We start from the raw sequence: 26242 nt of genomic DNA on the forward strand, positions 1-26242 counted from the left end.
CATCGGATATGATTTATAATGGCCAGTCTCACTGTCTCGCTTTCTCTGCTAGTTTCCTCCTTCTCTCCTCCCTCTCACTTTTCCATTGACTCTCTCCATCCTTTACCCTTGTTTCTATCCTCCACATCTCCACGGATCTATTAACTGGCCCTGATCTGAGTGCTGGTATAAGTTGAAACTATTATTTATATGGGTGATCCTGATTTTCCTTCCTGTGCCCATCAGGAGCGTGCTGAGATCGCTTCCAAGCACTGCCAGTTTATTTGGCACTAACAACAAATCTCATTTTGAGTCCATTTCTTCCGGCCCCTGGGGTCATGCATAGGCCTACAGAGTGTATTTATGTTGGTGCAGCAACTTCCGTCTGTGTTTTTAAGTGCATGCATTTCACATGATCATGCAAGAGCTGCACCCACATGAATGGATGATATTGATTTGCAGAGACTTGATCCACCCCGGGATGTGAAAATCCTCAGGGACAAGTACAGTGTGGGGGGGGCACACAAGGCCATGTGAGGGGAGAGACAAAAGGGAAAATGGAGGAGCATGTGAAAGATAAAAAGATGTCACACAGTGATTTAGTGATCCACGCTGGCTCCTGAGGGGAGAATAATATTTTTATGCCAAAAGTGCAGCAAAAGCAGCTGTTTTGAGATCTTCTTTGGTTAGCTCTTGCATCACCGTTCCCTCCATCTATCAGACTTTTGAACTTATCTGCTCTTTTTATATTCATTTATTTGGGGATAAGACGTCTGCTTGTCTCCCAGTTCTGCTTCTATAAGTGATCCAGGAAAACATTCAAACTAAAGTGTCCATATTTCTCTTTCCCTTTAGTCTGTCCAGTGTCTTCCAGTAAATGGAGGATAATTTTAGAGCGATAAAGAGCCCAGAGGATACAAGGGGAGGGCACACACACACACACACACACCCACACCCACACACACACACACACACAATAAGATGGTCCCTCATTCCCTGTTGCACCTGCTGACCCCACAGGATCCACTGAGATCGGCTACTGCTGAGTGTGCGGCTTCTGCACACACACAAATACAGGAATGCGTACACACTTTGACTAATAGGCCTAATGCTTCCTGAAGAGGGCCCAGCACTGCATTAGCTACGGATGTGGGATTGATTTAGAAACTGAAAGCCTTCTAGTGTGTGTTTGTGTGTGTATGAATATGTCGTGCACTTGTTCTTACTTGTGTGTGTGTTTTTCCCCATCTGACATGATTTGTTGACTCAAAAATGGCAAACACACTAGTTTGATGTTTTTGTTTTAGATGTGACCATTTTCATTCAGAACTATAAATATCTACATCCCATGAAAAAGCCTTGTATTAAAAAAGAAATCAGATGTTTTCCTGAGTTAGCAGCAGGGGCTAATAAAAATCTGACCCGTCACACCAATTAAACAGAAACTTCTTAGCTCAGTTCATTCCTGACATTAGACTGGAATAAATGGAAATGTGGCTTTTGATGAGACTGGTCCATCATTGCTGCCCAACAAAAACCAGCTAGCAGTAAAGATACTTTTGACTAGTGGCTACTGGGGGTGGGTAAAAATATCCATTAATCCATGCATTGCAATACCCCCCTCCCACCCCCAATTCAATATCGATTCAGCAAATCCTCTGAATCGATTCACCTCCTGGCCAGTGGGGGTCGCTGTGTGTGTGATTCGCGTTGTATGGACGGAGGCCGCACTGACCAAACAACCACCAACCATAACCATGTTATGTGAGGTTTATCACAATTTCCAAGAGGAGAGAAATATTATTTAAGTTTACAAGCACTTTCCTTTTTCAGGTTTATACAGAACTGTCATGTTTTTTACTTTTGCACTCCATGTGCACAAATAAGTTATTATAAAGCAAATTTATATTTTCAGACGTTTCATTGCTCAAAATCGTGAGGTTCTTACCAATACCCAGCCTAGTGGCTACAAGATACCGAGTTAGCATTTTTCCATTTTGCTACAGTGATTCTTTGGCTAACATGGTGGAGGTCAGTGTTAATTTTGGCAGCTATAATGGGAGATGTGTGTAAACTGGAAATGTATAGTTGCACTGATTCAAAGGTTGCAGCTAAAAATGACAAACATTAAAATGTCCTTTTTCCTGGATGAACCACTGGTAATCTGAATCTTGCTGTTACATGCTGCATGTCAGAGTTCCACCTTTTTGTTCCTGCTGTTCTACTGTATTAAATATTTAAATTCTTATCAATCATCAATTGTTGGACATTTATAAATCGATTCAGAATCTTCCACCTCCACTCTTCAGCGCATCTAAGAATAGTTTTTTTCTCCCACCTCGCACGTGATTGAGACATTTAGGAGCTGTGGACTTATTTCATTATAAACTAATTTCAAGTTACCTTTTAATTATCTTTTAAATTCACCAGCTTTTAGATGCTGGTATGTTTCCCCAGCTTTATCATTGCTGAATAAAGCTCACATTTACGGCCTCTTTCTTTCTCTCCTTTTACACCAGTCTCTTCCTGTCTTTAAAAACCTCCCTCTCTTGCTATCATTTCTCTTCCAAAGTTCAGGCTGGAAGCAGAGGGAGGCAGTAAACACAGATTCTGCTGGCACATCCGCTGACAGAAGTCAACTGCTGAAGTGCTTACAGAAATAACAACTATCCATGCGTTTACAGAGGTCCAGTGTCTGCAGCCAGGTGCCTCTCACTTCACCTGCATTATTAGAATTTCCATAAGACGCCATACTGAGCTGGTGGGTAAATATAACAGGTAATATTCAGGCAAACTCATCAAGAGTGAGTGGGAGGGGTGATGATATTTAAATCTTGCAATTGATGTGCAACCATCGCGATCTTTGTGCAAGCAACTGAACTGCCTCAATTTGTTTTCTGCAACTTTCATTTTGTGCTGTGCATTTTTCCTCAGTTCAGGTCTTAAAGAGTCTTAAATTTGATGTTTAGGAGTGTTTATCAACCCTTTACTCATATATCTATTTCAGCAGCCCATAGTCTGTGATTAGGAAGGGCTGAACCCTTTAAAAAATTCTCTGGTGTTAAATGCAAGAGTACCTGGATGCAGCGGATCTCCACTTCACAGTGGAAGTTGGACTATCACCGCCATTTCTCTTCTACTAATACTGGGAGTTACTTAAATTGAACGTCTTCTTCGTTGTTTTCTTTGAATATGACCGTTCTATATGTATACATGGCTATATGTATAAAGTGTATTAATTTGTATATAAACGGGTGAATCATGTAAATAATGTCTGTATGTATGAAGAAAAAAAACATTTTCTTTGTGCGTTGCCGCCATATTAAAAGAGGCAGGTCTGTCACAAGTAAATACAAGTAGACGAAAAATACGCAAGTTTTCGGACTCAAAAGCACAGCGACTACATCACTGTAATTTTAATCAGTCGATTTATGATCAAAATTCACATCACTGCACACAGACATAATATGCCACTTGAGATTGGCTGCCATGTTCAATCAGATTGATCAAAATGTATTTAAAAACAGCAGCAGCTGACCAAAGTGCTGTACATTAAGGAAAGTAAATACAGACAAACATCGACAATCATCAGGGGAAAACATGCACAAACACAGATGGGAAGAAAAACACAAAAATGTAAATGAACAAATATACATTAATGTGAACACATGTAACGTCCACATAGGCATACACCTATTTGACAGGGCATACTGCAATCACAAATCAACAGGCCCAAAACAAGGACCCAACTATAGGGATTAGAAGATTGAAATAAAACTAAGTCTTGAGATGTGATTTGAATGTGTCAGCGTTTTCAGAGGAAGGTCCGCTAGGTAATGCAATACAAGTAGACAAGGAATAAAAAGCTCAAACCACGAGATAACATGGATTTTAATGAATCATTTATAAAAAAGGATCCATATTAAAATAAGAACTGATAGTGAAAGATAAAAGCAGAATCTGCTTTCTTGTATTTTCTTAGTTAAATGAGAAGATGTACCCCATGATTTAAAATAAAATAATTTAATACAAAATATAGTTTCATATATGTATAGATTTTTTTTTAATTATGATATAATATATATACAAACTTAAACAAAAAGTAAGGCAGTTTGTGTTTGGTACATTATTTCTTTGTTGTAACAATGCTTCCTGGTAATAAATCCTATACCACTGGACAGTCTGTTTACTACCCTTTTAAATGGAGCCACATTTGTAAGGATCATGCATTTGTGGGATGAGCAGCAGAGCTGAGGATGTGGGTTGCACCCATGGAAAATGGGCCACATTTTCTCACAAACTGCCTTACTTTTTGTTTTAAGTTTACAATCTAATACATATGTAAATGATTAGTACAATACAGATATTTTATATAATTAATAAAGGCAAGGCAAGGCAAGTTTATTTGTATAGCACATTTCAGCAACAAGGCAATTCAAAGTGCTTCACACAGTTCATTAAAATACATTGACAAAGGGAAAAAGAATATATATAATATATACATACATACCCATATATTGATATGGATCTTGGAGTATAAATGATTTATTAAAATTAATTTAATCTTATAGTTTGAGCTTTTATTCCTCAAACTTGCACATTCCTTGTCTACTTGTACTAAATAACGTAGCGGACCTTCCTCTGGCAACATGGCGGCAACATCGACATCCGGCCAGCAAGCCAGTTATGTCTGTGTGCTCAGTGATACGTGAATTTAAATCATAAATCGATTGATTAAAATTACAGTTATGTAATCATTGTGCTTTTTAGTCTTTTAATATGGCAGCGACGCACGCAGAAATGTTTTTTTTCTTCATACATACAGACATTATTTACATGATTTACCCGTTTATATACAAACTAATACGCTATATACATGTATACGTACAGAACATTTATATATGAGGAAAACAACGAAGAAGAGGTTCAATTTAAGTGACTTCCAGTATAAGAAGACGAGATATGGCGGCGCTCGTCCGACTCTCGGTATGAAGCGGAGGTCTTCGGCTGCATCCAGGTCCCTCTTGATAAATGGACTAACATTCTGTCACATTCATTACTGACCAATCAGAGTGAAGAGTAGAGCTGGGTATTATCTGGGTATTATACCAGTGCTCTATCAATGATTTTAAAATGGAAATGTACCCAAATCCAAACTTTCAGGAGGATAGATATAATGGTCAACAGACTGAGAAATCCAAGAAACAAATGTAGGAATGACAGTAGGTAGTGCTTAAAGTTCCTGCATAGTTTAATTGTTCATAAATGATCTCTTCAGTGAGACGAGTCGATTCACCGCACACCGCGCTCTCTCTCATCATTGGCCACCGACCCTCCCTCTGCCATCAAAACCAGTAATGATCCATACAAATCATCAAAAAGAGGGATTTTTCTGAAACAGAATCAAAACCATCAACACCATTAACAGTATTTCTGCACTATAACAGCAGCGTACTGTCATGCACTCATGTTAGTAAATCAAAACATGAAAGACGGCGCATTAATGAGAGCTGTCTCAGTACTGTGGGCCAAAATAACTCAGATAAATGTGTTTAAAAGATGCCGATTGGACGTGGGATAAGAAAACAAACAGTTGTGACTTCTTTAGATGAAGACTCAGCCAGGTTCATGCACAGGTGCTACATCAGAGACAACTCATAAATGAAATAAAGACACTCGTTAGTAGAGCAGAGGTGTTACTCCACAGCCAAATGAATACAAGTTAAACATGCTATGTTGAAATAAAACGAGTTTAAGCCTGCATAAATTATGGGTCACCTGTGGGTGGTAACGAACCCAAAAGAAACACCAAAATCCATGTTTTGATTGGCTTGTTGGAATTGGAAGTGTTGGCACTGGTGCAACGCTGGTACCAGATTTTGGTACCCATCCTTAGTGACAGGACACGGTGGGCCTCACTGATAAAATACTCAACCTGAGCTTAACATGTGGGCACTGTTGTTGTTTGTTGGGGCCACTTGGTGAATCAAACTCATGCCGAAGCCGGTCCACTAAAATGTTCTCAGTGTGGTTCTTTGCTCTTCTTTTGATAAAACTGTCACTATATATCAGGGGTGTCAAACTCAGTCACAGCAGGGGCCGGATTCTGAATTAAGGTCTAACCTGGGGGCCTAACAGGGTCCACATTTAACCAAGCAATCAACCCAGTAATATATTTGCACTGATGATAAATGATTTTGAGATTTAAAAAGTCAAAATGACAAGTTACAATGCATAAAATCAGAAATAAAAAGTCAAACTTATTAGTTTGAAAGGTCAAAATGTAAAATTAGATGTTAAAATAATGCTTTTAAAAGGAAACTATATAAAAAAGATAGCCACAGTCATGTTTTTAAGGCAAAAATATGACTTATAAGTTAAAATGGTGCATCTAAAATGTCAAAACATGAGATAAAGGTTGAAATAAATTAAAAAGGCTAAAAAATGAGACAAAAAGTCAAAATAATAAATTGAAAATGGTCAAAATATGAGATTAAAAGTCAAAATAATAAATTGAAAAGGTCAGAATATGAGATAAAAACTCAAAATGTGAAATGTAAAAGTTAAACATGAAATAAAAGCCCATGTAATTGAAAATTGAGAAAATGAAATGAAAACACAAATTAAAATTTTTTTGCACATTTCTTTTTGTCTAATTATTTTTACTGTTTACTGTTTCACATTTTTATGACTTAAGGATATTTGATATAATCAAGGTTAAGTTTACATTTTTATACTGAAGGAATCTGACCCCATATTTTAGGGCCAGTTAAAGAATATGATATTATCTTGCGGGCTGGGTGTAACTGTACCACAGGCTGGACCTGGCCCCCAGGCCTTGAGTTTGACACCCCTGCTATAGATGCTTGTTTACCAGCTTGCAGTAAGACTAGACCCTGCCTGTAAGTTCTGCAAACTCATGCTTAGGCTGGTTGGGTGAAGAACAAAAACATCATTTCTACCACGAAAAGCTTTCAGTGCAATAAATAAAGTCAAGCTCTGATCCAAACTGCAGCCATCTAGGTGATCAAGGTAATCACTTCACCTGCAACCATCGTTTTTACAGCTTACAGCCCCGCCCATCGCTAACACCTTATTCTCCGTGAATGATGCTGATTGGTCCATCTGTTCTCAGACCTGGCACAAAGGTGTCAGATTGAAGTTTTGCAATATCTGTCTGATTACAGGCATGGATTCTGTCCAATCAGTCGGCCTTGCAAAGTGAGGCCAGCATCGACCCTGTTGACAAATATCAGGAATTGGCAAATTATGTGGCATGACCAGATGTCAGTTGCTGAGGTTTAGTGTGTCTGATCAGCTGATGCTGAAATCGGTATACCTAACTGCTGAATCAGAGAAGAGGGTTTTATTTTCCTCTGCAGAAGAAGTCTCCTGTTGGACAGAGTGTGATCTGCTGTCATGGTCAAACCAGGAGAAAATAATGGCAAAGCATGAGTCTTATACAAAGAAGAAGTTATAAAATCATTGGTCTGTTATCCCCTGTTTCAAACATGGAAATCGGCTCTGATTTGAACAATTACTGCACTGCTTTTAAAGTATTAAAGTCAGACAAATATTTTGGTTTAGTAGTACTGATTATTGTGATTTTTCTCTTCCATTTTAACAAGACAAAGATAGAATCATTTGCTGGGAGAGAGAGATGAATAATCCAAGCAATGCACATCATTTTCAGGCAGTCGTTGCTCTCTTGTTATTTATTTTGTCACCATCAAGCATGGAGCACAACATCCAAGCAAGCACCTTCTGTGATTGTCATCTGACCAAAATCTAAGCCTGTTTTCTTGATTCCTACCTCATCTCTTATTTGACTGGCTGTCTGGAGCAGCAACATTCTAGTGATGTGAATTCTAGCTCTTTTTTTGTTAACAGGATCATCTGTCTCTGATCCACAATGAGACCTGGCTCTTTTGATTCCATTTCTGCTTTGCTATTTTAGCCAAATTTTGCAGTTTTTTGACCATGATTGAGAAGTGTTTTCATAAACCAAACCATGCAGTGCCTATAAAACATATTTACCCTCTGGGATGTTTTACTCTTTTATTGATTTTATACATCAATCATGGTCAATATAATACCAAAAGATGCTATAAGACTATACAGATACTATAAGATTTCTACAGAGTTAAACAATGAAAAAAATACATAATATAAAATAAGTAATTCCTTAAATATCCTTTAAGTCAGTGTTCAGTAGAGTCACCTTTAGCTGCAATCACAGCGCTGACTCTGTGTGGATAGGTCTCAAATAGGCCTACACATCTGGACACTTCTATTTCACACCATTCTTCTTTGCAAAACTGCTCAATCTCTGTCAGGTTGCAGGGAGATTTGGCATGAACAACCCTTGTCAAGTCCAGCCACAAATTGTCTTGGTGTCCTCTCTCACTAGTCTCCTTCTTCCACGCTCACTCAGTCTGTGAGGACGGTCTGATCTAGGCAGATTTACACATGTGACATATTCCTTCATTTCTTCATGATGGATTTAGCTGAACTCTGGGGGATGTTCAGAGCTTTGGGATTTTTTTGCATCCATCCCCTGGCTTAGACTTTTCAATAACCTTTTGTCTGAGTTGCTTGGAGTGTTCTTTTGTCTCCATGGTGTAACGGTAGCCAGAAATACTGGTGAACCAGTGACTGGACCTTCCAGACACAGGTGTCTTTATGCTCCAATTAGTTTAGGCACATTCACTGCACTCAGGTGATCCTCATTTCACTAATTGTGAGACTACTGGCACCAGCAGACTGGAACTCTGTTGAATATTTATGCAGTCACTTATTTTACATAACACATTTTTCTTGAATGGACGTTACTTTGTGGAAATGTGTTCTCATTTTGACATTAAAGAGGATTTTTTTTTGCTAAATTTGTTTGTCAAAAAAGCCACGATATTTTGACCATGATTGGTATTTAAAATAAATAAAAGGGTACAAACCCAACAGGTTGAACACTTTTTTATAGGTACTGTATGATTCCCAGAATAACAAAGCTTCAATGTTCAGCACCTTGCTGGGCACTTAGGGTTTAGTTGTTCCAGTATTAGAGACCAGAGTGGCTGCATTAACACTGAACAATCATCCTCAGCATGCTAACTAAGATGCTGGGTATGGATGTTACCTTCATGCACACTAGGGATGGACGATATGGACTAAAACATTTATCACGATATTTTTCTGTATGTAGTGCAATAACGATATAATCATGAAAAAAAAAAAATAGCACCAATCAACACAACCTTTTTTTTCTAGGTAAAATGTATCAAATGGGCTGCTTAACTACACCAGCTACATATAAATATATTTATATAAATATAGAAATAGATATTGATTCATGTAGGGATATTTTATTTAAAAAACCTGATGTTGCTTCAACATTTAAGAGATTCAAAGAGAAATTTAGTTGGAAATAGTACAATAATGTTCCAGCTTGGGACATTATTTAAAATATCAGGGTTTGCATTAACAATTTACCCTAAACTAGAAGTATTTACATCACTATTTTACCTCCCTGTGGCCCATCCTTGATATGGTCTTTTTTGTCCAGTTTGCCTCTATCTTTAGTGTTTAAATCCAAAATTCAGTCTGATATTTTCAGTCTGGAGGTTCCTTCAGTGGAGCAGAGCTGCCAGGCTCCACCATGTTTGTTTTTACAGAGATAAGTCACTTACTGCAAGTCCAAGCTGAAACTCTTGTTGTTAAAATTAATAACAATAAAAAATTTGAAGAATTATTTTAAACTAAGTTTGATTATCATTGTCATCAATCATAGTTTATCGTTATTATCGTTGAATTCTGTTTTCTCATCGTGGAAAGTTTTTTTTGCGGTATATCGCAAACAACAAGATATCGCCCATTCCTAGTGCACACTGTTGATTTCACTCTTTATTGGGAACCAAGAGATACACAGATTTGCATTACATGCCACCTTTACATGGCTAATGCTAGCATGCTAGCTCTACTCACCCTATGTAGCCCCGCCTCTTAACCCACTGCAGTCGTCTTTCAACTACCGCTCTAGCCTCTTTTTTTCAAATAATTGTTCATTCTCTCACAGAACAAATAATGATTGACAAAATAAATGTTTATTAATAGAAAACCAGATTAGAATCAAAAACTATTGAATAAATGTTTAAACAAAGTCACATCTTATAACTTCTTACCAACACAGAGACTTAGGGTGAATCCACTTTCTACCCTTTAGCCTTTAACTTAGCCCCTCCTCTTGGTTTTGCATGTTCACATCAGGTGAAGCGGTGTCCCAATTCTCTTTTGAATCGAGGGCCAAGGGCTACATAGCCTCTGAAACGAACATTTTCCAGGACCACACTTAAAACCACAGTTATGATGAATTTCTCCTCCATGCACTGCGTTCAATTGCGAAATGGCACAAAGGACTACGATAGAGGCGCATAAATGAAAAATATTTTCGGCATAATGATTATAGAAAACACAACAGTTGTGTTGTCTCATATATTCAATCTTTAGCCACTGAGGATTGGAGTTTATTGTATTTTTGGTATCTACAAGTGTTGGGAGTTATTAATTGTATAAATAAGTGGAGAAGATCAACGCAGTATGAACAAGATGGTCAAAGCTTTATAGTCACCTCCGATGACGCAGCTGTTTACTGGCAGTGTGTGATGATGAAATCACGTGGCGTCTCGTTTCTTAAGGGAAGGTTTTCACCACTACCCCTTACCCCTCTGTTTTAAGGGGAAGGAACAGACCAAGGAGAAGGGCTAAGGGGAAGGGGTAGAAATGGGATTGGCCCTTATGCCCCGTTTACACAACAAAATTTTCAAGTGAAAACGCAAAAGTTTTGTAGCGTTTTGGCTGTCTGTTTACATGGCAATGGCGTTTTGGTGCCTGAAAACGGAACCTTTCTGAAACGGGCACCAGAGTGAAAGCAAAATGCCCCCGTCTCCGTCTCCGTGGAAACAGGGAAACCAGCACTTTCTGAAAACGGACACGTGCACTGCGGCTGCAGTAAATATCCATGCGCGAGTAGGCTTATAACGCAAGCCCAAAACAAAGATGGCCGACACCAGTGTACTGTTGGTGCTCCTCACTCTTTTGAATTTAACTGTACTTCTTCAACAGAGTGTTGATGTACTTCACCATCACTTGGGCGTATGGGTCCAGTTAGAATCTGGTGCAGGCGCCAAAATCACACCGCCATCTACTGGCCTGGCATGTATACAACATCGTTTTTGGTGTTTCCCACAGTCTCGTGTGAACGGAGATCGTTTTGAAAACGTTGCCGTCTGAACATGGAACTTTTTGGAAACGAAAACGGAAAATGAAGCAAAACGTTGTTGTGTAAACGGGGCCTTATGCTGCATTCCCTTTACCTCGGAGATCTGAAGTCGGAACTGGGAATGACGTCACATTCATCTGAAAAAAACAGATTTCCCAGTTGTTTGCGTTCCATTTGTCATAACCACGATGAGTTGAGAAAAGTGTGTCTCCATAGTGGCTTATTTTGGTTGGATGAAGAGCAACTCTATAATGTACAAACGGGCTCCAAAGTTCAGTTCAAAGAAAAGGATGTAATTTTTCATTATGACAATAGAAAGGGTAACTGTAAAAAGCTTTATATTTTGAATTTACTGATATTGTTTGATAAATATTATATCCATAAGTGTAAATGGACTCAAAAGTTACCAAAGATACAACAATTTAAAACAGAAATAGAATATTATATGACCTCAGTACATGAAATGAAACACAAAAAAGCAATGAAAACTCTGGACATTAGTGAATCCTTAAATATGTTTATTTAATTTATAGGTATATAGTGTATTAATTCGTATATAGACGGGTGAATCATTTAAGTAATGTTTGTAAGTATGCATGCATGTGCTTCACATATATCAATAAAAAAAAAAAGTTGGAAAAATGGCAGATGTCGTTCTTGCGTTATCCTGCCATTGTTTTTAGCATCATTGATCAGTTGGTAGCCGATAAACCTTTAAAACAACACATTGTGCGGTACTTCATGTATTAAAAGACTGTTGCTGCACACGACATGCAACCACAGGGTAGTGCTGTGTCTACAGTTTCTAAAAATGCACTGAGAAATAGCTAAAGGTTCTGAAAACAGGTCAAAATCTAAGTTTTTGTAACACTTAATACTTTGCGCCGCCATGTTGGGACATCGTGGTCAGGGTGCTCCGTGCAATACCAAGTTCATGAGTTGTAAATACGACTTGGAGGGACGTTCTATTTGCCACTTCCAGTCGGAAGTCGGAAAAACAAGTCGGAATACGAGTTACAATGACAAATGGAACGCAGCATTAGACTGTTCCACCAGACGTCACAAGGCAATCAGGAAGTACGAGCCCCATTTTTTAATGGAGCATGATGCGTTTAATTCATCATTGATCACCTTGGTAGCTCTGAATTGAACAGGCTTACTTTGGTTCTTTAGATCTAAACACTGTGATCTACTCTGTGTGGACAGTGGGTGATCATTTGAAGTCTTTTTAAATGAATGATCGTAACAGACGCTAATCGGCAAGCTAACCTACTTGCTCCTGGAAGTGAAACATTCATGTAAACACAGGGTTTACCACAGGATTTTAAGAGACTCTGGTGTGTGTGTGTGTGTGTGAGCGTTTGTCCACACCACACCAACGTGCTTTCTCACGTGTTATTTCAGATAGAATATGAAAACAGCTGGGTGACCTTTCTCTTCATTTAAAACCAGAGCGACTAAGTTTAATGCTGCAGAGCTATAGCTTTAGCTGAAAGATTTTCAGAAAACAAGGCATGCATTCTCTGCTATCACTCTCTTCAGGCTAGAGTGAAATTTGTGAAGCGTGGTGAAATTTTTACTCGTCAGACTGTAAAACTTCCTGCTGTGAAGGACATGTGTGAACAAGAAACTCTGGAAGTTTTCAGAGCCACTTTTCAGGAGTGCATATGTGAAAACAGTTTTTTTTTGCATTCTGTTGTGTGGAAGACGATTATAATGCCAAACACATTCAAAGGAAAATCATTTCTCAAATTCATTTTGGAGGAATAATAATACCAAGGCCTGAGAGAGAGGAGTTTAAGCTCCGTCTTCATCTCTGCTGATTTCATAGCTGGTAAAAAGCGATTCTGAATGTCTGACTCAGAAAGTTACAGAAACTGTCGCACGGCCAACTCAATTTGTTCGTCATACGTCTTTTTGGTTTCAGATGCTGTTCAACCATCTGACTATCCTTTTGGTTCGAGCATATGCCTGGCGATAAGAATATTGGAGAAAAAATCCACAATCCACGTTCTGTGTAAGAATGGAAATTTAGCTGGATCTAAAATGAGGCTTCAGGGGGCTGAGATTTTAATTCAAGTGGTTCTCTTCCACATTTTTATGGCCATAATTCCTTCTTTGTGCTTCCATGGACCATATTTACATGCTGTGCAGGATGAGAGGGATGTTTTTTAGATTTTTAAACAGACAAAACCATATGGTGTTTATGATGATCTGATTTATTTCACTATTAAGGTAGCACTTCTGGACCGACAGAAAGATTAAAGCAAGCACTCGCTGCTTCAGCAGACTTTTGTTGTGGAAATGCTTCAAGATAGAATTAATTAATAAAACTAAATCTGTGATTTAGCCGGTCTTTTGAACAAGCTGTGATGTTGAATTGCACATGTTGAACCTCTCCTTCATGTTTCTGTCAAATACTTGCTGGGAGATGTTGGCAAACTGTAGCATGAAGGCATGCGGTGCTGAACGCAGAGACAAAGAGGCCGTGGTGCGTGGGGGAGAATAATGGTAGAGAACCAGGTGACTGGCAGAGGATGCTGGGAGAAAGGAGGAAAAGGAGGGCAGAAGAGGAACGGGTTAAAGCGCGTTGAGAGCAGAGGAGAGGGTGAGGTGGCCTGGGGGGAGGAGAAGAGAAAGAGCAGAGAAACAGAAAAGCAGACGTGGAGGAGGTGGGGAATTGATGAAGCAGAAAGCTGGGTTATTCCTGCTGTGAATCTATGTGTCTTTTCTTCGTGTGTACGTGGGAGTGTGCCCATGCCAGCGTGTGTGAGTGTGAGTATGAATGGTGGGCTTTGGCAGTAAATGAAACTGTTTATCAGATCAATATGGCCATCATCTCTCAGATGACTGTGGCCTCTGCTGAAGAGCAATCATAAATCACCACCAAATATGGAGGACACGGATCTATAGCAGCTGTTTGTCGCTTTGTGCACGGGCGTACATGCAGATCTGCGTTTATGTGCAGCAACCTGCTTTTATGCGTGAAATCTTCTTTCTCCTGAGCTGAGATTTGGAGATGGAGAATTCAGAAAATTGAGATGCAAGGGAGTCAGACCACACCTAAAAGCAGGCCTACTTAAGCAGCATTGTGTGAAATAAGGATGTCGGACAGTAAACGCACACATGGTCAGCTTTACTGGAAGTGTGACATATCCTCTGTGCTTCTTTACAGGGTTAACAACAGAGCTCTTGTTCTGTGTGTGACGGCCCCTGGTGCTCTCACTCTGAATAATGTAGCCTCCCGATATCAGTGACAAGAGTCTCGAAACCAAAATAGCATCTTGAGCTCCGATAAATATAGAAGGTAATTAAATCGGCAGCAGGAGAGAGACAGAGAAAAGCCAGGAAAAAGGGATGGTTCTGTTTTATATGTGAGGACAAAACTCCCTCCGCAGTGAACTACAGGGGATCGATCTGATGGGAACAAAAACCTGCTTTGTTGTGTGATCTTCTTACTCACCCCTGCATCAATATAATCAGCCATTGATTTCTTTTGATAATTAAACAGTCTATATTAAATACACTGAATGTAGAGGTTAATCTGTGTGTGTTTTAGGGCCTGCCAGAGTACAGTGAGTCAGCAGTATTTCACCAGTAAGTTCTCAGGAGACTTGGCCGCGTGTATGTGCCTGCTGCCATCTGCCTTTTAGCTCTCTCTCGCCCTTTTCGCTGCCTTTCCCATCTCGCCTTATTCGACCTTTCCTCAAATCTTCCAGGCTCATAGTAAAACCGGCGAATCAGGGATTGATCCCGCGTGTGACACCGTCGCAGAAGACCCAGAGGAGTCGGGGTGAAAGGTTGTCGGGGGGTTGCATCGGCTTGTCAGAGCAAAAACTGGCCCACATCTTGACGTGATATCCTCTGGGAAAGCGGGTGTTAGTGTGCGTCCGTTCACTGTGACATGTTGTGACAGTAGCTGACTGACAAGCCCCTTTGCCGCCCAACACCAGCCACTGCGGAGACTAATGATGACAGCTCTCAGGCCATACACATTGCTCTCTTTTTCTCTATCTATCACACGCCATGTCTTCCTATCTCTCTCTCTCTCTCTTTGTCTTGTGTCTCTCCCTCGACTACCTCTTCCTCTATCACACGCCCACACAGACAATGGCATCCTGTATATCGTCTGCCTGACACAAAGGCATACATGAACGTGAACACGCTCACTCACTCGCATGCACACTCTAAAATTCATGCATACAGTCAAACCGGTCTGCATGACAAATATGTCTCAAATACACACTAGTGGTACACACATTTTTCTCTCGCATTGTCTGTCTCACTCTCTCTTTTTCCCACACACACACACTAACACTGCACTACTCTCTCTGTCTTGGAATTTTACATTTTGATGAAGGAGGAAGCACGCTGTCCAATCAGAGCCGAGGAAGCAGGGAGAGACCATGTGAGCGCAGACAGCAGGGATGTTCAACGGCGCTTCGGCAGAGCCTCGTCGACGCTGACCCTACCAGCTCTTCCCCGCGGCGTCCCCTCGTCTGCGGGCAGTGGGTGGTACAATCCGCCAGGCTGGATAAGAACCCCTCCTCCCTGTCTCCCCCTCTTCTGTCAGTGCTAGGGTGTAGCTACTGATCCCATACTACAGCAGAAAGAGTGAGAGTGAGAGGGAGGAGGGACATCAGGTGTCACAAGCTCTGCAACCCCAGTTGAGGCTGCATTACCACGACAACCAGCTCCAGGGGTGCTGCCAGGTGAGTCTGAGGACACATACTCACACGCATGCACTTTGACACATATCCTGCACATGTGCACAAAGGAGTGCTTCCACATTGTTTTCACACAGGGATGTGCTGAATTAAACAGATTTACATACACAGGTGTGCAGCTGCTGATGCGCTCCAGGATGTGGGTATTGTCACTTTTGTAACCTTTTGTCTTAAAACTCTGTACCAAAAGTGGATTGTGTGAGCGCGTGCATGATTCCTGTGCATGTTTGAAGCCATGCCAGAGTGTACAGTATACGTGTGAGTGTACATACGCCATACCTCCCCCAGTGGTGGTGGGAGACAAAGGGTCCCCTCTGTCTGGCGCTGTAGCAGCTTTCACGCCGCCGCTTATGGGTGGGAAAGTTCTCTCCGTCAGCAATCACGTCTGATCGGAAAGAGAAAAGAAGTCAAATAGGGTGCACCACCACCCCCCCCCCCCCCCCCCCCCTCACTGTCAGCCCCCCCCCACCACCACCCATCACTGTCGAACACTCCTGACTCACGGTGATAGGAGGACACGGTCACAGCAGATGATCACCCGGTGGGTGGGGGTTGGGGTTGTGGTGGGGGTGGTGGTGTGTTCTGAGGACACGGAGGCTGAGAGGAGGGGGGTGGGGGTGGGGGTGGCGGTCATGACACTACTGTAATGTGCAGTAGACATACCACGGAGAAAGAGGTTAAGACACATGTGTTCTAGGAGGGGTCATCTGCCATGCACATGACTGCTCGTGTCAGAGGAGGAGAGAGAGAGAGCCTGTGGAAGGAGGAGAGCAGGATCACAGCGCTCTGAACTGACGGCCATTACTGACCGATAAACTCAGACAAAGGGCGGCAATCATATGTGCAGTCTCGTGTCATACTCTCAATGAGTGTGTACGTGCGGGTGGGGAGCTCGGGACGGGGCGTTTGTATGTTGGTCGGTCACGTCAGCCGTCAGCGTGTGCGTACAGTATGTCTGATCATGAGTGTCTGAGCTCGTCCTGTAAGGTGGCGTCCGTTTTCGAAAAGATCACATGTACGCATTGCGCCGCTGTGTTCTCGGTCCTGGACACCCTGATTCCAACTGTCCTGTTTGACAGCCGGTCAGTGACTCTCCAGCGTCACACAGAACCAGCAGAGCCTCGTTCAACCCTGCTTGGGAAGGATCTTCACTATGAAGATAGACTGTCAATCCTCTCTGAACAACTGCCATGGATGTGCTCTTATCCTTATGTGGCCTTTGTTCAATCCTGCCCATGTGATTGCAGATCTTTGAAGTGAGAATGCAGGGCTGTGTAGTTTTTAAAAGTGCAGGTTAGTGTTTAAGCACCAGTCAAAGCTTTTTTCATTTAATAAATGCTGAATCAGAAAGGAAAACTCTTAGATTACAGTGTACCCCTTTCAAAAAAGAGCGTTTTTGGCATCCAGAAAGACCTGTTTTCTTTGGTCGGAAATATCTCTTATGTAAGGAGTGAAAATTCTAGGGTTTTTCAGATCAATTTTGGTTAGTGCTGTGTAGGCGAGACAAATTAGGTTAGAGAGGGTCTATATGGGTGGAGAGCTGAGCTCCTGCTCTGGACATGCTAGTGTGCAGGTCATGCATTCACCTACAGTGACACTGGACCATTCTGCATGCATTAACCTGGGATAGAGGAGTTGTTCTTGAAGAGATTATCATATAGTTTGATGCATGACAGGTGTGAGCTATCTTCCTCTATTTTCTGAGTATCATTGAGAGCAGAATAATCTTTATCTACACAAAAAATCGACCGAATTAACCTCAACCAAACTGCTTAGTCTGTGTGTAAAAATGGTGGCGGTGAGAACAAGCTGTACATTTCTCTTTCAGTGCCCTTCTCTCCCTCTCTCTCCCTCTTCCTCTGCATCCCTCCTCTTCCATTTTATTCCATCTCTCTCACCCTTACCATTTCCTCCCTCTTTTCTCTGAGCTCACATGCACACGCTCGTCCCCTCCTCCATATATGAGCCCTGAGAATCTGTAGGGCGTGCCCCCCCTCGCCATATACGTTACGACGAGCTGTGCGCAATACATACATTCACGCCGGTTCACACATGGCTGCACGAGCATCGACACGCTGGCCGTCATACATGTCCTGGTTTGTACCATGGGGCCTCAGCGCTGATTAAAGACCTCCAATCAGGATTCCTTTTCTTTAACTTGGGTTTCTTAAGGTGACTTTAGTGTCATGGAGCCTGAAGTGTCAGTATGCTTCATATATGATGTCTGTAGCGCCGAGAACTGATTGCCTAAGCAACAATTACACTAATTGAACATTCCAGAGCAGCAAAATGGCTGCCGAGCCGGCATCCTGTCTGTGATGGCCGACAAAAGTGAGTAGGTCTGAGGTGTGTGCGTGTTTACGTGCAAGTATTAATGTACATGTGTGCTCTCTGTGTGCTAATGTTATGTGAGAATAATCCTGCCTCTGCTTTTTACTGACAGCTATGTGTCTAGGGAAGTCTTCACTCACTGGAGATCTCTGCTAATCCATAATTACTAAGCTCAATATACTTTAACTGTAGGAGCCATTATGCTTTCTGCTAATGCGGTTTATTGTAGCATCTGTAAAAAGATGCTACATTTAGACTGGAAGTACAAGTAGGCGGCCACGACGGTTATCGCCAATTCTCGTCCACCACCTTAGGAACGTCGGCATTTTTACAGAGCGGTATTAAGGTGCTGAAGGTGTTCTGCTAAATAGCTGACCTTGTCGTTTCTTTGCAGATCTCTGCCTCGCGAGCCCAGCGCCAGGTCGGCCCGTCCACCCGGCGATCCAGCTCTCCCAGCCAGGCCCTGCCCTGCCCAGAACTGGCAACCTGCAGGAGTCATCAGGGTTAGTGGTCCTTTGGCAGGCCTCTGTGCCAAAACCATCTGTAAGCATCAGGCACAAAGTAGTGAATTTATAGATCTGCACTTAAACCAAAGGCCAGACAATCAAAAAATATACCTCCTTAAAGAGAGAGAGAAAATGGGCAAGCAATCCATAAAGCCCTGAATGGCTCCTGATATATTACAGTCGGTTGGACAAGTCCAGACATGCAGGGGTTGCACTGCAACACAAACAGATTCCAAGTGGTGATGATTTTATTTGCATTATTTGCATTTTAATTTCTTTGTGTCTCTGGCACCCAGAGAGCGATGACTCCTCTATGGTTCTACATTAAATTTTCCCACATCACATCTGTAATAACTCGGGTCTAATGCTGTTAAGAAAGAGCAGCTGTAGCGGTGGGTACCTTCTTAAACACACGCAGTCAGCATCAGACTCTTTGGTTCAGAGATAAGCAGCATACTCTAATTTACATACCCACTTTTTCTTCCTTTCATATTAGGCTCCACACACACTCACACACAGATTATAAGCAACACTGGATTAAGTTAAAGCTGTGCCGTTTTGCTAATAATTCAAATACTGCAAGTGCTAGCATTTTCTGCAGTTCATCAGGGAGACGCTGTAAAAAGACAAAGCTGAACTAAATGACTACCAGTGCTCAGGCCTTATCGCGAACGTGTGGGTGTACGGCTTGTGCGCTCATGTAAGAGAGAGAGAGAGAGAGAGAGAGATGGAAGCGTGTGCGTGAGCGCGCGTGCACCGAGACTTGAATGTGACAGCCGAGGGTCGGGCTTACACACTGAAATCTCCTCTGCAGCTTTTAATGCATTTGTCGAGCAGAAACGTGGTCACACCGTTCAGTTGTATGGTAGAGATACAGCCAGGCGGAAAGATGGCGCCGAGGGAGCAAACAGCTGTGCATTTATATGCAACACGCCTCAATACTGTGTGTTTATAGGTGTGTGAACCTGAGACTGAGTACATCTGCTATACGGTATTGATTAGAGCGAGTAGTGCTTCTCTCTCCCTCTCCCTGTCAATGATGCCTTTATAGAAATCACAGAAATAATCCCAGAAGACAGGGCAGACAGCAGGAGACGTTTCACCTCTAAAATGCAATTCTAAGAGGGTAAGGAGGCACATAATTTAATCATATTAAATAGAATTCTATATGTTTTATTTTCATGTCATAACAGAGATTAGACTGGAGAAATTTGCACATTTAAGAGAAATATATTTATTTATTATAAAAGCTATTAAACGGCAACAGAGCAGTGTCCAGAGGCCCATTTAGTATTATTGCAACCTGGTTTTAAAGGGCTTCTTGTGTTCACTGCTATGCCAACAACAATTTAAAAACATGACCGTAAAAGAGACGAAGTCTGAAAGGCCAGGTTGGAGACATAATCTTGTTTTGTTAACCTATTTAATTGGAAAGATATTGATGCTCACCTTTGAGTAAAGGGAACATGAGGACAGCAGATTGTGTTTGTGTGTGCGTGCGTGTGTGCACTAGTGTTTGGCAAAAGGCCTTTTAGAGCAGAGTAAGAAAGAAATGGATGCTTGGCAAATGCTCAGCCAGCATCCTTATCGCTGCTGCTCTCAGAGCTGACCACCACAGCTCCTTAATAATGGACGCAAAACACAGAGTCACTTCTATTTATGCACTCACTCACACCTCTCAGCCTTCCTGTGTGCAGCTTCAGATAGCATTAAAGCATAAAAAGATGCATCATTATACCGGAGACTGTTTATGTGTGTTCTGCTTTAAACACTGGCACATTTGAAACGGAGCAGCAGAAATTCAGATATCAAGTTGCCATCTTTCTTGCGTGAGCTGATATGGAATGAAGGGGGAAATTGTGTTTGACACAAGTGAAAGTCTGCTGTCTAATAGTGTGGGTCTAAAAGGCAGAGATGGGGAGGATGTTCTCCACAGCGAAGCTTTCTGCCTGCCTGGCTTTCATCCCAAGTGCAGACAACAGACGTCGTCATTTTCCAACTCAATTTACAGACGCATTAGGAGATGCTGAGGCGCGCCCAACTCTCTCAAATGCAATCAGCCTGCCTGTGTGTTTTAAAAGGAAATTGAGGGTGCAATCTTTATCGACTTCTTTTTGACTTCTCCTCTTTTGTAGACTCGTTTCCCCACTAAAATGGTTTTAAATCATAAACAGCTGCATTGGAGTTTTTTATGACCAGGCTTTACTGATCTGTCTCCCTTTTAGGCTGCAAGAAAAAAGACAAAGAGGATGTCAGAGAAGACTTTTTATACTCATCTCACAAAGATTTAGATACATGCAGTTTTATCAGGTAAGTAGATAAATATAATGTTGACTTTAACCTTTAATCTTGTGTGTTTTATCCACCTCCATCCATCTGTATTTGTCCACAGAGTTTATTTAAAAATGCTGATGAGAGACTGAGATTTCATACTTTCTAAATTAGATTGTGTTTAATATTTCCTTCCTGGTTCTGATGTGTGATTTTTGCTTTTATTGCTCCTTCGTGCACAGACTTCTCAGCATGTTCTTCATGGCATGGTTTGAAATGATTTATGCTTAATGAAAGCAACAATGTGTATATTTTACTCGGAAATGTTTTATTGTGGTGAATGTTTGATATATACAGGTGACAGTCTGATAATGCTGTCTTTACGGTGTGGATTGTGTTGATGGGTACTTCCTTTTTACGTTTAAAAACATTTGATAAGCCTTTTGGCAGAAAAGGTAACCCAGTTTTGCACATCAGATTTTTAAACTGATCCTAAATTGACTTCACAGTGGCATTAAAAAGCTCTTTAACCTCCTGAGACCTGCGCTTTTGTTTAGAAATCATTTTGAAATGTTGCTGATTTTTTTGGATAAGGAAGGTCTGATTAGCTAAAACATCAGGCTGGTTTTTCAACAGGAATTTCTTTGAAAAATTTCCTCTCCAAAAACTAAAAGAAAAAATAAACTTTACAAAGTACCCCAAAATTCCTTTAAATAATCATCACATCTTTTATTGAAACTTTATAATAAAGCCTTAACATCCCAATAAAGAAAAAAAATCTCCTAAAAATTCCATGAAAATCCATGACGATTTTCAAGTGAATCCCCCAAGTATCTAGGAAATTTACCCTAAAATTTAATGGCAAATTCTGAAAAATAATATCAACGCACTCTCCAAAATTTCATGAAAAGGATGGGAACCCCCAAACATCCTAATAAATTCCTTAAAATTTCCATGAAGCTTCCTGAAAAGATCAAAAACAGCCTCTACCTCAAAATTCCCAATTTAATTCCCCAAAATTTACAAATAAATCTCCCAACCTCCCAAGAAAATGGCAAAAAAAAATCAGGCAAATTTACCCAAATTCTTCCAGTGAAACTCTCCAGAATTTACCAACATATTTCCTCTATATTTTCATGAAGATACTTGATAATTTCCAAGCTAATTTTCCAATAAACAAAAAGCAATGTACCTCAACATTTCAAGCAAATTAATGACACTAAAATGGACAAAAATCTCAAAAATGCTAATAGCAGAATTGATTACTTTGTTGTAGGAAAGCCTATATCTAATGTCCTCATATGTGCATGCTAGGTCTTAGGGGGTTAAATTTGGTTTTCTGAAACCTGCTGACACCCTGAAAGTCTGCCTCTCCCTCTCTCTGTAATTGATTTAACACCTTTGAGCATCACAATAGTTTTCTGAGTGCACTTAGGGGGAGAGATTCAGGACAAAGTCAGCCGAAGAGGCACATCCATGCAGATCTCATCTCACTGCTTTGTCCTGTTTGACCCTCAGCTCAACATCAGACCCACTGTGAGCTTACGCAAAAAACGTAAGAGGATGTGAGACAAAGGATCGGGAGCTGAAAATGGCTAAAATGAAAGGAGAAAACGGGATTAAAAAAAAGGGGGAGAAACGGACAGAAGGAGCTGTTAAAAAGAGATTGATGGCATCTCCTTTTTAAACAGTCCCCTCTTTCAATTCCTTCAATCTCTTAAAAAACATCACACATCATTCATCGCCTTTTTCACCCTTCATTTCTCTCTCTATCACCTCATTTCTTCTACCAGCTGTTCACTCATCTGTTTCACTTTTGATCTCTCGTTTTCCTCCAACATGTGATTTTTCCATCATATTCCTCCTCTTCACGTTCACATATTTTGCTTCTTCCCTCCCTGATATCCTTCAGGCATTTGTCATATTCTCAGCGAAGGCCTTTTTGAGTCACCAGCTAAAAGAAGCCACGATGACAGCAAATTGATCCTTCTTACAAATGCATGGCTCAGATATCGATTATTTCTCACACCGTGGACGTTTAGACACAAAACATTATTCACATGTGCCGTTAAGTGGCTGGATCGCTCCGGCAGATCTCCTCTCTGCCGAGCACTGGTGTGAATCTATAGCGTTCAGGTGGAGGAGGTCTCTCCAAGCATGTGGATGGTATCTTGAAACGAGGGGCTGGCTGCCATAGCAACCATATGATGAGGCAGGCAGGGCTATTTAAAGGAATTCAGCTGCTGCTCGCGTTCCCGTCAGCTTCACACCGGTCCAGCGAGAGACAAAGAAAAAGATATGAATGCAAGAAAACGTGCGTCTTTATAGTTCTACACATACTATTTAATGTCTAGTAAGGTTAGAAAAAGGGATGCAATGCCTTTTTAACAGTATAAATGAGGGCTTATATTAGTTCTAATTAATGCACCATATTATAGCCGTTATGCTCTGTTAGGAGTCTAAATTATCTTACTCACCTGAACACCTTATTTAGAAATCTGCTAGCCATGAGAGACAGGTTCAGATTTGCAGCTTTCCCTCCCCCTAGTGCCAATGGAATAAACCAAATTTAATTGCAGCATTTCCACTTAACAGAACGGCTAAAGATGTGAATGCACAGCCTTATCATTTTTGATGGGAACATGCTTTGCACGTTTTAAATCCATTTAAATGCAAAGGGGCCACACTGGTGAAGGAAATGCTTCACATAGCCAAAGCTAAATAGTTAATTTTCCTTTCTATTTATGTTCATATGCTTGTGTGCAGAACGGCCACTTTAAAGTAGAAGATAATTTAAGTACAACTTAAAAAAATCACCTTTAAAGAGGTTTTTCTCATTAGGTGTGAACACATGAAGGAGGAAATGTTAGAGAAAGAACAATTGCTGTTCACTTAGAGTGCCTCGCATGTGAAACAGAGAGGGAAAAACAAAGGAAAGCACGGTTTACTCGACACGTATTTCATACATCCATTTCTCTGCCATTATAGTTGGTTTAAGAAGATTAACACCTGAAAGAAAATGACATTTATTTCCCATCTCAGGCTAAGACTATTACGGTATCTTAAGTTAACCTCCTGTGTGTCTCTGTCAACATGGACCTAATAATAGTCAGAGCCTCTTTTCTATTCTGCAGCTTTAGTAGACGTCTGAGGCTCTTTTACTTCTCTTCCTCTGCTTTTTACCAAATAACCACAAACTGAAGGGCTGTTTTCAGCAAACTGTGCAGATTAAAGGGGGTGGCGTCCCCCAGTTGGTAAATTAAAGCATCGGTGAAGAATTTACAAGGTGTTTTTAGAGATATTGTTTCTAGCTTTCCTGTTTAATTGGAGGAGGAGGCATGTTAACTGCTTATCTGCAATGCACAATAGTAGATAGTGAGGCCGTTACTGTTTATCATCCTACATATCAATAAGTCACTTCACAAATCTACAGTGTCATATTTAAGGTGATATTAGCAAACGTAATTTTTCATGCATTCTCTTTAACTTCATGATAAGAAGTGTTTCACTGAGTAGTCTATCCTCTACATTTTAAATGCAGTATTTAAAGTGTTAATGAAAATTAGGGCTGGACATTTAATCGAAAATTAGATTAAATCGCAATATGGCTGCAATATTTCTTTAACCTGAAATTTGTGACAAAATACCAGTTTAAACCTTTGTTTGCTGCAGAGACATTATGCATCACATATAATGCAATCATTTTTCTGGCATATTTTTAGAACAGTGTACAAAAAAATCAAATTTTCTTCATTTTTGTATGTTTTTCTTGTTAAATATGAGAATTATATTAAAATTATCACTCCCTTTAATACAACAGTTCATATCCAATTTGAAAAAGAGTTGAAATCATCACAATTAGATATTTTTACAAAATCATCCAGCACTAATTTAATCTAATTTTGTGTTGGTTGTAATATAGACCAGGGGTAATCAAGAACATTTGCACAAGGGCCAGATATATAAATATTTTGGGTGCAGGACATTTTTAGGAATCACCAGTGAGATCTATTCCTATTATCTATAATGCAACAGCCACAAGGAGCCTGACAACAAAATTGGCTGGATCCCTGAAAATCCCAGAGGATGGGCCCTCCACAGTTGTGATTTAGGACTAGTATTAATTCATTTTTGACACCTTTAACCCCTTTATGCCTCCTTAGCCAATTTTTTTTCAAGATTTTAACTCCTTTTGAAACCAATTTTTTTGCATGTTTTACCCCTTTGTGCCACTTTTATCAATTTTTGCCACTTTTGAACCCCTTTTCATTACTTTTTTCAACTATTTTTGCAACTTTAAAATCAATTTTTGCCACTTTTAACACATTTTTTGCTGCTTTTTGCCTCTAAAATACATTTTTTTTGCCATTCTTTAACCCATTCAAACCACTTTTCCTGCGTTTTTATCCCCTTTGTGCCACTCTTTTATCCATTTTGCCACTTTTCTTCTATTTTTTGCCACTTTCTAACCCCTTTTCATTGCTTTTTTTGCACTGTTTTTTGTCATTTGTAACCAATTCTTGATAATCTTTGCCCCTTTTTTCTCTTTAACCAATTTTTTTGACACATTTTAAACTCTTTTCACCACTTTTCCTGCCAATTTTTGTCCCTTTTTGTCACTCCACAACCCATTTTTGCCCCGTTTTTGTAACACTTTTGCCAACCTTAATCAAACGTTGAATCATTCTAAAGTTATTTCAATATGTATTGTTTGTGGGACTGATTTAACAGCTGCAGACATTTAAAGCTAAGGGACACTCCTAAAACCACAGCATCTTCTTTTCCTCCTTTTCTGAATCTAATGATCTTCTGGGGGCCGGACAGGAAGCTTTGGGGGGCCTGATATGGCCCCGGGCCACCAGTTGATGATCAGTGGTATAGAATGAAGTATTGCTTGTTTTTGTTGGAACATACACAAAATGAAGAACTTTAAAAATAAGTGCATATTAAATCGCAATATTGGGTAAAAAAAATCACAATGAGATTCTTTTCCCAGATCGTTCAGCCCTAATGAAAATAACCTTCACTGGTATAAATGGCACTACTAGCATGCTCAAACACAGTTATACTGACTGGTTGGTCTCAGAACAAAGGAATGCATTTATTAGTATGAATCAACCTCACTGGTCTGAGTTCACACCAGCAAAGAGGCA

General features: G+C 40.5%; 1 long non-coding RNA gene across 1 annotated transcript in view; it reads left to right on the forward strand.

Annotated features, from left to right (window-relative positions):
* Window positions 1–15787, forward strand: part of LOC121523157 — a 27065-nt gene extending 11278 nt beyond the window's left edge. The window contains exon 3 of the long non-coding RNA XR_005993032.1: window positions 15615–15787. This is a non-coding gene — a long non-coding RNA (uncharacterized LOC121523157). The remainder of the gene's footprint in view (window positions 1–15614) is intronic.
* Window positions 15788–26242: the final 10455 nt, after the last annotated feature.

Source organism: Cheilinus undulatus, linkage group 16 (assembly GCF_018320785.1).
Source record: "Cheilinus undulatus linkage group 16, ASM1832078v1, whole genome shotgun sequence".
Classification (NCBI taxonomy): domain Eukaryota; kingdom Metazoa; phylum Chordata; class Actinopteri; order Labriformes; family Labridae; genus Cheilinus; species Cheilinus undulatus.